The sequence below is a fragment of the Neophocaena asiaeorientalis genome, unplaced genomic scaffold (assembly GCF_003031525.2).
Source record: "Neophocaena asiaeorientalis asiaeorientalis breed wild unplaced genomic scaffold, Neophocaena_asiaeorientalis_V1.1 scaffold105, whole genome shotgun sequence".
Lineage (NCBI taxonomy): Eukaryota > Metazoa > Chordata > Mammalia > Artiodactyla > Phocoenidae > Neophocaena > Neophocaena asiaeorientalis.
In genome coordinates this window covers 2,383,863-2,395,995 of record NW_020172162.1, presented here as the reverse complement: position 1 = coordinate 2,395,995, position 12,133 = coordinate 2,383,863, and the positions used below count along the sequence as shown (strand labels likewise).

Below are 12,133 nucleotides of genomic sequence, written 5' to 3'. Positions count from 1 at the left end.
CCCTGCATTTGATGGGATTTGGTGTGAGTGGAGACTCGCATTTATTGCAACAACCCCATTTGGCAGCAAGCTTGTTGGGGTAGAGATGTGCAGGCCCCACTTGGGTCCGACCGTAGCAGGCTACTGATATTTTCTATGGTTATGGGCTCCTAACTTCCAGATGCAGAACCAACCATGGCCTGAGAGTCCCGTTTGCACCTGCTCACGCCCACACTGGATTTAGCGTGTGCTGAGTGAGTTCGTGTATGATCGGGTCATTCAAGATGGCTTTTCTCTTGCTCCCTGTACGTCCCCCCTGCTGGATCACGCCCTGCTTCACTCACATGACTATCCAATTCTCTTAATTATAAGGCTTAATAAGTAACTGCCTGCGTGCTTGCCCCCTGCCCTAGCCGCTGGTTTCCCTGGTAACTGATGAGCCAACCTGACATCAGTTCTGCCTGTAAGTGGTAGCCTCCTTCTCCCGCTAAGTAGCGGAGGCTGCCGCCATGTGCTGCCTGCTATCTACGGTGGGGTGTTGCTCTCGGACCTTTTGCTGGCGTCTCTGTTGCTGTCTCGGGCTGGGCAACTACGAGGCTTACAGGCCTGTGCGATGCAGCCCAACTGTTGGGTCTGGTAAGAGCTTTCATTTCTCCCCCTAAACTTGAAAATGGAGTTCTGAAAGGGGTGGTATAAGTTCATGAACCTAAGTTTTGTCTCTTCAAGCCCATCATGGGCCTTTGCCAAGGACCCCTTTCACACTGGTCTTTAAGCTTGGAGCTGGGGCAGCTTGGAGGGCAGCCTCATCCAGCACCACCTAGAGAGCTGAGGAAATAAGGGTATGGGAATGCAAGCTCTGAAAACTCCAGAGGTTTCAGAAAACTGCAGTAAGCCAGGAGGGCCACTGGGCTCTCTGGGAGGCAGCAGAGGGGAAGGGAGGAGAGTGGCTCTGGGAGTCAGCTGGATTCTAGACTCAACATTGCCAAGAATTTACCAGCGAACTTGTACAAACTTCTTTCCCTTGCTGGGCCTCTGTTTCCCTACCTATAAAATGAGTGTGAATTAAATGATCTAAAATCCCTCCAAGTGCCAAAATCCTTAGGCTACCTTGCTCTCATTGGGTAAGGTGACTCCTTCTTTTTTAAATTTTACTGGAGTATAGTTGAGTTACAATGTTGTGTTTCAGGTGTACAACATAGTAATTCAGTTATACATGTATTCATTCTTTTTCAGATTCTTTTCCCATATAGGTTATTATAGAATATTGAGTAGAGTTCCCTGTGCTATACAGTAGGTCCTTGTTGGTTATCTATTTTATATATAGTAGTGAGTGTATGTTAATCCCAAGCTCCTAATTTATTCCTCCCCCCGACGTTTGCCTTTGGTAACCATAAGTTTGTTTTTGAAATCTGTGAGTCTGTTTCTGTTGTATAAGTGAGTTCATTTATATCATTTTTTAACTTAGATTCCCCATATGAGTGATATATGATATTTGTCTTTCTCTGTCTTATTTACTTCACTTAGTTTGATAATCTCTATGTCCATCCATGTTGCTGCAAATGGCATTATTTCATTCTTTTTATGGCTGAGTAATATTCCATTGTATATCTGTACCACATCTTCTTTATCCATTCCTCTGTCAGTGGACATTTAAGGTTGCTTCCGTGTCTTGGCTATTGTAAATAGTACTGCAATGAACATTGTGGGGTGTGTATTTTTTCGAATTATGGTTTTCTCCGGATATATGCCCAGGAGTGAGATTGCTGGATCATATGGTAGTTTTATTTTTAGTTTTTTGTTTTTGCTTTTTTTTGCGGTTCGCGGGCCTCTCACTGTTGTGGCCTCTCCCGTTGTGGAGCACAGGCTCCGGACGCGCAGGCTCAGCGGCCATGGCTCACGGGCCCAGCTGCTCCGCGGCATGTGGGATCCTCCCAGACCGGGGCACGAACCCGTGTCCCCTGCATCAGCAGGCGGACTCTCAACAACTGTTCCACCAGGGAAGCCCTATTTTTAGTTTTTTAAGGAGCCTCTATACTGTTCTCCATAATGGTTGTACCAATTTACATTTGCACCAACAGTGTAGGAGGGTTCTAAGGTGACTTCTAACGTAAGTGAAGGTAACACTCCTCTCTTCTCCTTCAGCACAAATGGACTTCATTCTGAAGTCGTGGTGGGCAGCCTGTGTCCTGGGGGCCCTGGAAAGAGACCCTGTCCATTTGCCCTGAGTCAACAGGGACCAGAGACCTTCCTCTCATCTTTTTGGCAGGCCTGGACTGCCGTGCTCCTGCAGGCTTCACTGCACAGTTTCTTTCCCCTCACGTTAGTTGAGTTGAGCATTCACTTGTGGGTCTGCACGTCAGTTGATACTCAGTGAATCGTGTGGTTTATAGACGGAGAGATGTTATATGAACCTGGAATATTTTTCCTCTTGGCCTCAACAGCCCAGGTGATCTGTATGCCTCTCTTCAGCTCCTTTCCTTTTCAGGAAAAAAAAGTGATTAAGAGGTAAAAGAATACACCTCGAGAGGGAGGTTTGCTGGAGCAAAAGCTCTTCCCGGCTTTAACGTCCTGTCAGGTGCCCGGTCTGTCCCCGCTCTTAGAGATTGTTCCAGATCTTAGATACTCAGCCGCTATGCCCAGAGGTGAATCTAGCCTGGGCAGCAGCCAGACTCATAGATCTTCCAGCTGCCTCGCTGCCTCCCTTGAGAGTGGGCGCCCTTGGGTATCACGAGTTTGTGGCGGAGACTGAGTGTCTTAATTGCTGGAAGAAAAATCAACTTCCTCGGCCTTGTTTACGTGTCGCAAACTGGCAGTCGTGACCTCCAGGTGAGTTACAGGAGACTGGGAAGAGGTTGCATTGCCAAGACCTTGAGCAGCTGTGTAGTGCTGGAAGCAAACCTAGCTTTATGGGGCCCCTTGTCTTGCGGGTCACACCCACCTCCCTCTTCTGGTGTCCACCTCAGTTCTCCTGCTGACCCTCTCCCTCCCTCAGCCTCCTTGGTCAGCTCAGGCCCCACAAGTGTCCCTCATCCTGACCCTTCTCCTCCCTGGGACCCACTCCTTTGCTCATTTGCAGGACTGTAGGAAAAAGAGGCCTAAGGGCCTCTCATACGAACCTAAGAAATGAGCAAAGGAATTGGGGATGTGTCTGTTTCTCAGGAGGAGACCCACTCTCCTCCCTTCCCCCTGCTGCCTCCCCAGAGAGCGTGGCGGCTCTCCTGGCTAGTTGCAGTTCTCTGAAAACCATTAGGTCAGCCTCCTTTGGACAAGGTTATGAAGAAGGTTAAGTGTACTTCAGCTCCTGGCTTCCCTTTCTGAAACATCTTTTTCACTCTCTGTTCCAGCCCGCATCCCCCAATCCAACGCTTTCCTATGAAAACGTCTTTCTGTGAAAATCTCCCCCATCATTTCTTTATTCTGCTAAGATGTAAAGTCAGTGCTTTACCCTCCTGAGAGATATTTGTATTTTAAGCCTCATCACTAATTACGGAGTGAGCGAGAGTCTCTGTCCTCTGCTAAAGGAATTTCAGGCATATGCCAGCCCATGGGAGGATTCGGGAAGAGATAGTACCTTCTATGATGTTCAGATCACACTGGCATTGAGCTCCCTGTGCCACAAAAAGGTCAGTTTGAAGTCTGCTGCTTGGTTGAAAATTTTTTTCTAGTCTTAAGAATTTTTGAAAACTCTTTCAATGTTGTACTATGGGATGCTAACTTAAGAGGGAAAAAAATCCTCCATAGATTATTTGAAAGTATCACTTAAAATTTATAAATGAGGGAAATAATTCTATACTCTACCACGACAATTTAACTTGGCTAGGTCATCTTACACTAAATGTGGATGATTTTTAATGGTATCTTATATAACATTACTCACTAGTAATTGATGTAGATGGAGAGTATTCAGCTGAAAAAGACTTAAGTCTTTTTTTCTTGGCTAGTAGAGTAGGATTCATTGATCAGCAGCCTTCATGTCACCTGAGAGCTTGTTGGGATGCAGTCTCCCAGGCTACACTACGGAGTTGATGCATCAAATCTGCATCTTAAGATCTTTCAGGTGATTTGTATTCATATTAAAGTTTGAAAAGAAAAACTGGCCAGGGACTTCCCTGGTGGTCCAGTGGTTAAGGCTCTGTGCTTCCACTGCAGGGTGCATGGGTTTGATCCCTGGTCAGGGAACTAAGATCCCACATGTCACGCAGTGTGGCCAAAAAAAAAAAAAGAAAGAAAGAAAACCAGGCCACCTATTGGAATTCCCTGATAGCCTTTAAAATCTACAGCTACTTGGACTCCGCCTCCAAAGTCTTTTCAACATGTTGGGAGTAGAGCCCAGTGAATTCTGTATCTTTAAAAATCTTCTCAGGAAGAGTCAAGTTTGGGAACCATCAATCTGGTCCATCTTTTCTGATGAGGAAAATGACCACCGGGGTGGTGAAATGACCTATCCAAATTATCAACAGCTTAAAATCCAGACCCTGACCACCAGGCCAATCTAGCCTACACAAAAAATGTCACCTTATCACATGAGATTGAAAAGACTGTACGTCTGTGGTCCTTGTCCCAAGAAATAGAAGGGATTTTGTCGGACACAGCACTGAAGCTTGGCAGTAATACGAAGGAATTAGAGAACTTGAGACCGGCTCTCAAAAAGCTTCTAATTCAACGGGGCAAAGAAGATGGTGGCCATCCCATTAAATAAAAACGTACATAAAGGAACTTATACGTGCAATTTGCCACTCCAGACTTGTGTATGTGCACATGCACGTGTTGGGATTGTTTTCCCCTCCGTAACCCCATAGCATTTTGTTTCCCTAGTGGACCACTTCCAACCTCCACTTCTTTCAGAAATCTTTGTATTAAGCTTTATGCTCAGCCCAGGTGCCGAACCTTCTCTTAATGACTGTTGTAGCCGGGCTGTCAGTTCTCCGCACACGGTAGGAACTCAGTAGCATTTGAGGGATGGAATGCAGGATGGGGGCCTGTCCTTGAAGTAGTCATGTGATCAATTACTTAATGCTCAATGGGTGCATTATGCTGAACTAAGTGGTAAGTAGAATACCAAGTTTATAAAACACAGTCCTGCCCCAAGAATGTTTAGAATCTCGTAGGTGAGACTATGCATGGTCTCAAAAATATAACTAAGCTGATTAGATAGTATGTAATAAGGGCCAACTGAAGAACGTAGCACCAACCCCATCAGACCCCAACATTCTCTAATACCTTAAAATGACTTCATTTTCTTAAAATAGAATCCATGAATTAAATAACTAGAATCCATGAATAATATAACTAACTCAATCTGTATAATGAATTCCTTAATTCTGATATGAAGGAATAAAATCAATTTGTAATAAAACAACATATTTCAATATATAAATGCTCAGGCATATTTATACCAAAAACCAATGAAGTAGTCAGATATAAAATCACTGTTACTGGGACAGCTACCAAAGCACACTGATACAGATATATTGTCCTGGAGACTGACATACTGAAAGCAGCATTCCTGTCAGTAATGTGTTTCCAAAATGAAGAACGGGGCTTCCCTGGTGGCGCAGTGGTTGAGAGTCTGCCTGCCGATGCAGGGGACACGGGTTCGTGCCCCGGTCCGGGAAGATCCCACGTGCCGCGGAGCGGCTGGGCCCGTGAGCCATGGCCGCTGAACCTGCGCGTCCGGAGCCTGTGCTCCGCAACGGGAGAGGCCACAGCAGTGAGAGGCCCGCGTACCGCCAAAAAAAAAAAAAAGAAGAACGAAGGTAAAATTCTGAACAAAACAAAGCACAGTCTTCCCTGAATTCTCAGAAGTTGAATTCCTAGAAAATTGAGTGTATATTAAAACTGTGCAAACAATACTTTGTGTCTGTGTGGGAAAAGGAATTCAGTACCGGGTTCAGATAATTAAAAATAGGTTTTTCACCAACCTGCCTGCCTGGCGGCACTTTAGAAAGTTATGTGATGTATGAACCAAGTCTTCCTCATGTGGAGCTGTGCTCTACACTGCAGGCTGCCCAGCATTCTCCCGTCCAGCATTCTCCCGCCCAGCACCCACCATTGTGACAACTCCCAAATCCCCCTATACATTTCCAAAGCACCTGTAGGGGGTAACAACTCCCACTGAGAGCCACTGGTAGAGAAGGTCAGTGCGGGTAGAGCAGTGTTTCTCAAGCTCCAGTGTGCTCCGGAGTCAGTGTGCTCCGGAGTCTCCTGGGATTCTTGCCAAGATGCAGATGCAGGGGGTCTGCGGTGGAGCCTGGGACTCTGCATTTCCACCACAGCCCCAGCTGATGCTGGAGAGATCAGAGGAGGAAGAAACGACCTTTGGCTCAAGGAGCAAGGACCTCACAGAAGAGAAAGGAACACAAACAGGGGCTTGAAGAACAAACGGCTGTGGCGCTGATGACGTCCCATGCGGCCCAGGCAGCTGGGAGGCAGGCCCTGGAGAGGTCCAGTAGCAAACAGTGCCCGAAGCCAGTTAACAGCATTGCGCTGACAGCCACAGTACTGCTCACCAGGCGGGGTAAAAATAACAACTCCCTATTGGGGTTGGGTCTGCCAGACCCTGGTTAAGTTCATTTCTTTCAATAAATCCAGCAGCTTCCCCTTTGATAAACACTGTCAAGGCTGGAACACGTGGTGCTAACAAAATATGGTTTCAATTTGGGGCCCACCGCACTCGTGGTTAAGTACTGTGCGTGTGTGTACAAAAGTCGACTCAGAGCCAGCCAACTTAATATGCCTGGGCTGAAAATGCTTCCATCCAGGAGGATTCAGTTATACAGATTCTGCTGCTCTGAAAGACACCCTAATCCCCATCGTCAATTTTAATGCTCCAGAACTTCTCGTGAGCATGGAAGCTTTTTAAGCTCAGCCAGTTGTGCACTTGCATCCCGGACAGAAGCAGTGCACACTTATTTTCCTGATATTTTTATGCCTGCTTTATGTTCATATGTTGTTTGACATTCAGAAAAAGACACCCTGTTTTCATCAACAACTCAACACCGCATTTAAACCTGATGGTCCTTAGCTTTGTAGGAAAGGGAGGTGGAGGCAGAGGGGGAAGACGGTGTGGGGAGAGGAAACGAGAATCATAGTTTAGCAACAGACGGAGGTTTGTTCTGGTGGGATTTGTTTCTGGGAACACAGAAACTCTCGGTGTTTTTGTCAATCTGCATGTGCCGGTCTTGGAACGGCTCAGTGAAAGAAGGAAACTGGCTAAACAAGTTTCGGAGGTGGACCCTACTGGTAACTGCACCTCTAGCTCATCGTGAATAATGAAGAAGTCTGCTCCACAGTCCAAGTAGGTCACAGGAACTGCATCGAGGCAATTGCCCAGCAAACCAAAGATTACAGCACCTGGCCAATAAACTTATCCGGGAAACAAAGCTGAGAACGAGGTCAGCGGCAGGTGTCCTCGGCACGGTGGGATGCAGAGCAAGTGAAGAAGCTGGGTGGGTGGTGGGGGGGCAGGAAAGAGGGGGAAACTACCAGAATATCTCTATGCTTCAGAAGACAAGCTCATCAGGAAGGTGAGGCTGAGGCGAGTGAGCTGAGTTGTTTCATCAAGGAAGCAAGGAGGAACTGATTTCCTGAAAAGACTAGGAATTTATCACCAAGGGCACCCGGGTATGAAAAGAGCTGACAGGAATTTTTTCTAGAGGCATCTTCCATGTTGCATTTTTAAATTCGTCAGAAGTATATTTCTCTTTTTATGATTAGATGTAATTGCAGTGACAGAAAAAGCCTGAAATGCTGCGAGCAGCGACTTTCAAGTCAGCCACTGGTTACAGAGGGAGCTTTGAAGGGGGCAAAGCGTTGTGGAAATTCTGAAACTTTGAATATCCGTACTTATTTTTTTTGTGGCAAAAGCGAGGCATGCTTATTGTAAAAAAAAAAAAAGTGAGATCTTAAAAAGCACAGGCGTTTTTGAAAAATTGGGGAGAGTTCTCTTAATTGCTTAGGGAAGCAATTAAGCCCCTTTCACTGGGCTTTCTTAGAACCATTAGGTTCAAGTTAGAACGTGCTTAGGAGCAGTCAGTGGGGACTGAGTGGATTGAGAGACTCCAGAGGTATTTTTCACTGGTCTCTGAGGTCGGCTATGTTTTCTCTGGTTTCCTGGAGGGGGAGAGAAAAGGAAGCCTCCACTTCCCCAGCCCGCCCCCCCCGCCAAATGCTGCTGGATGGTTTGGAGCCATGGCAGGTGCTGGTCAGGCACTGGCCAAGCCAAGTGAACGTTCGGAAGCACGGCTGCATTTGGCGCAGTTGTCCTTTTTCCTTGGATTGCTTCCTCACTCATGGAAGAGATGGAGAGGGGGGCCTGGCAATTTATCTGGGAAAAGAATTCAGAACTCTAACGGTATAGAGAGTGTGTACCATTAGGAAGGGCGGGGGAGAGGAGGATTTGTTCTCGAGCATTCATCACAGTGATGAAATGCTATAGGGACAAGAGGTCAGTGGGCATTTAACCCAAACCAAATTTAGCAAGTGGAACAAGCCTCTCATTGGAGGCCTGGATTCCACATTAAAAGCCATTCTCCACCTGATACCCTTTAAAGATACCGCTGTGGTATCTAAATTTCATGGATTTTACTCATGGCAGGTACCCAAGCACAATCACCATGAAGCAATGACACAGCACCAGCCTCCAGCGGCCCTAAGCCAAGGGGCTAAGTGGAAAAAGAGGCAGCGTTTTTCCTTTAGGCCCCCTGCTTCTCTACTTTGCAGCCTTTTAACCCCTTCCAGGTACCTTGGTTCCAGTCTCCTCCAACAACAACCTTAGTGGGCTTCCGTTGTTTCTGCCCCAGCGTGTGTCTGCCCTTCCAGTGAATAAGAATCCAGATATGTATCAGGGGAAGTGCCCCTTCCCCCCTCTCAGTCCATGGGGGTCTGATGAAACTGACACCCCTCTGACTGGGGAGTGCAGCATATGAGGCGTGTTTAGGCCAATCATTTCATCCTGTTTCATGGCCATGTGATTGCTTCCGGATGGGCCTATGACCCAGGCAGAACCTATGAGAGGCAGTGAGATTTTCATGGGTATTTCTGGAAAATAGCCTTGCACTTTCTCCTCTGGACTGGACACTTGAGAGGATGCAGGGCTGAAGCTGCTGCCATCCTCTAGTAGTCACAGGAAGCTGAGATTAATTCTATCAATGCAACAGGCAGGTCTGAAAGCTGGGAACAGAAACAAAAAAACAAAACCCAAATCCCTCCATTCTGGGCTTCCCTGGTGGCGCAGTGGTTAAGAATCTGCCTGCCAATGCAGGGGACACAGGTTCGAGCCCTGGTCCAGGAAGATCCCACATGCCGCAGAGCAGCTAAGCCCGTGCACCACAACTACTGAGCGTGCACTCTAGAACCCATGAGCCACAACTACTGAGCCCATGGGCCACAACTACTGAAGCCCACATGCCTGGAGCCCGTGCTCCACAACAACAGAAGCCACCGCGACGAGAAGCCCGCGCACTGCAATGGAGAGTACCCCCGCTCACCGCAACTAGACAAAGCCCATGCACAGCAATGAAGACCCAACACAGCCAAAAATAAATAAAATAAAATAAATAAATTTATTAAAAAAAAGAAAAACCTGCATTCTGATGATACTATATGAGGCCTGAAAACTGCTATGCCTAGAGCCAGCCCTACCATGGAGTGTTAAGCTAGGCTTTTCAATAAATTCTCCTTTTGCTTACACCAAAATTGTGTCAGGTTTTCTACCACTTGTAATCAGAATTCAGATACACCCAAGAACCTCTTGTTCCTTCTCATTAACCCATATCAAAATCTTCTTTCAGGAAACGACTGTCCATTCTAAATTATGAACAACTGATAATGCTTCAAAGTATGGCTCCTTCGAGAGAATTTCCAGTTTTCAGCAAATTTTCATTAGCAAATATTGAGCCCCTTCTTGTGCAAAGAGACGCAGGAGAGTATGTTAGGAGGAAAGGAGAGCCAAGCTTTCCCACTGAACTCAGTATTTTAGTGTCTAGTTTGGGCCATTCAGATCAGTTCCAGCTTTTGATAACGGCTGAGTAAATAGTATCTGACTAATCCTTCTGCCAAAAACAATGATAAGTTCTGGACCTAAAACAAGACAATAACAAAACCTGTCCTAAGGTCCTGGAGGACAACCAAAATGGTTTGGTTCTGAAGACAAAAACTGGAGAAGATATGACCCTTGAAAAAAGTGGGGGGGGTGGATCCCACTGGGCGAGGTCCATGTTGATCAGGCGTTTCCTCTGGCAGTACTCTCCTCTTCCCAGGATGGCAGGAGACAGAGCTCAAGTGGAAAGTGGCAGCCCTATGAGCTGAGGAGGCAGAAGCTGGGGTTTGGGGCTTCCCCAGAAAGGAGGGAGCCTCAGAGGGGGAGCTCCAAAATCTATGCACAAACTTCCCTCAGCTCCTCAGCTGACTCCTGCATGGTGCATGTGCAAAGTGAGGTGCAGGGAGCCCAGGGAAGAGCGATAGCTGGAAGGCTGAAATTATGGCTGCCTTGTGTTGGAAGATGGAGCTTAGAGTTCAATTCCTCCCCAGTTAGAGTGGTGTGGCAAATACCCAAGACTTTCCACGGAGACCACAGAGGGCACACCTTAGGAGTAAGGACTACTTCCCAGGACTGAAGGCTATGCCCTAGGAATAAAGGCAAAACCCAAATAGACCCACCCTAACAGATCTTAAAACCAATCATTCACAGCTACACTATTCAATACAATAGCCTCCATGTACATTTGAAATTTGATTAAAATTAAATAAAACTTAAATTGCAGTTCCTTAGTCACTAGCTACATTTTAAAGGCTTATAGCCACTTGTGGTTAATGTCCATTATAGTGGACTGCACAGAGTATAGAACATTTCTATATGGCACTTGAATGCCATAGCTCTAGGGGCCCAAGGTGGTATGCTAGTAATTTAACTGCTTACAACAAACCTCAACTTTCTTTAAAGAAAGATAGCAGAATCTAAAGTCTCTTTAATTTACTGTCCATAAGGCTCAGTGTACAATAAAAACATTACTCAATGTGCAAAGAAGCAGGAAAATGTACTCCATAATGAAGGGAAACAATAGTCAGTAAACACAGACCCACATAGGACCCAGATGTTAGAATTAACTAAGTCTTAATAATTATGATAAATATGTTAAGGAATCTGTGGGAAATATGCAAATAGTAGGTGAAGAGATGGGAAATTTCAGAAAAGATATGTAAACTTGAAAAAAGAGTCAAATGGAAATCCTAGAACTGAAAAATACAATATATGAAATTGAAGACTCATGGGTTAGGCACAATGAACACAACACATGAAATTATCAGTGAATCTATAGAAAAGTCAATGGATATTATCTAAACAAAGAGGAAAAAAAAGATTAAAAGAAAAAGAATAGGGCCTTAATAACCTGTGGGATAGTATCAAGCAATCTAATGTACATGTAATTAGAGTCCCAGAAGGAGGGGAGAGAGCAGATGAAGAAGAAAATGTATTTGAAGAAATATTGGAATTTTTTAAAATTTGATGAAAAATAGTAATGTCAGCAAACCTCAAATAGGATAATTTCAGGCATTTAGATATCTTTGACCCAAAACCCAGCCCCACCCACTCACTGACAAGATGTAAAACTTCTGGGGTAGGATACAAATACTGAGAGGCAGTGGTGATGCTGACAGAATTCCAAAGATCTCATCCCAGAATTTGGCTGACTCCAGAAAGCAACTCTAGGGTACACTTTTCTCACATTCCTCTTTCAGGCCACCCTGAGATGGGGTCTCCAAACATTTTACCTTGATTTGACTCCAGCTTAAATTCAACTTGAAGGTCATATTATATTTAGATGGAGAATAACTGATTTCTGAGAGGTAGAAAAAAATGGGGTGGGGTGGGGAAGAAAAAACGGAAAGCTAACTCAAAGCACAAATAACCTCATATCAGGAAACAGGTTGAGGGAGGGGAAATAGAGAAAAGATTGGCAGGAATTACGCCTAATCACTCACATTCCTGCTGGGTTCTCCTCTGCTACACAGCTCAGGCACTTGTGAGTACCTGTGATACCTGGGAGGCTTTCCATGGCAAAAAATAACACTTTTAAAAAATTTAAAAAAAACTGTACCAAACTGACTTAAATATAAAGAAATTCATTATCTCACAAAACTGAAATTTCCAGAG

The 12,133-nt window shown here is 45.5% G+C and overlaps 1 protein-coding gene across 1 annotated transcript in view; it reads left to right on the top strand.

The window, feature by feature from the left end:
* Positions 1–500: 500 nt before the first annotated feature.
* Positions 501–12,133, top strand: part of RTN4IP1 (reticulon 4 interacting protein 1) — a 166,607-nt gene continuing 154,974 nt past the window's right edge. Inside the window, exon 1 of the mRNA XM_024755146.1 lies at positions 501–615. The gene's annotated coding sequence lies outside the window, so the exon portion shown is untranslated. The remainder of the gene's footprint in view (positions 616–12,133) is intronic.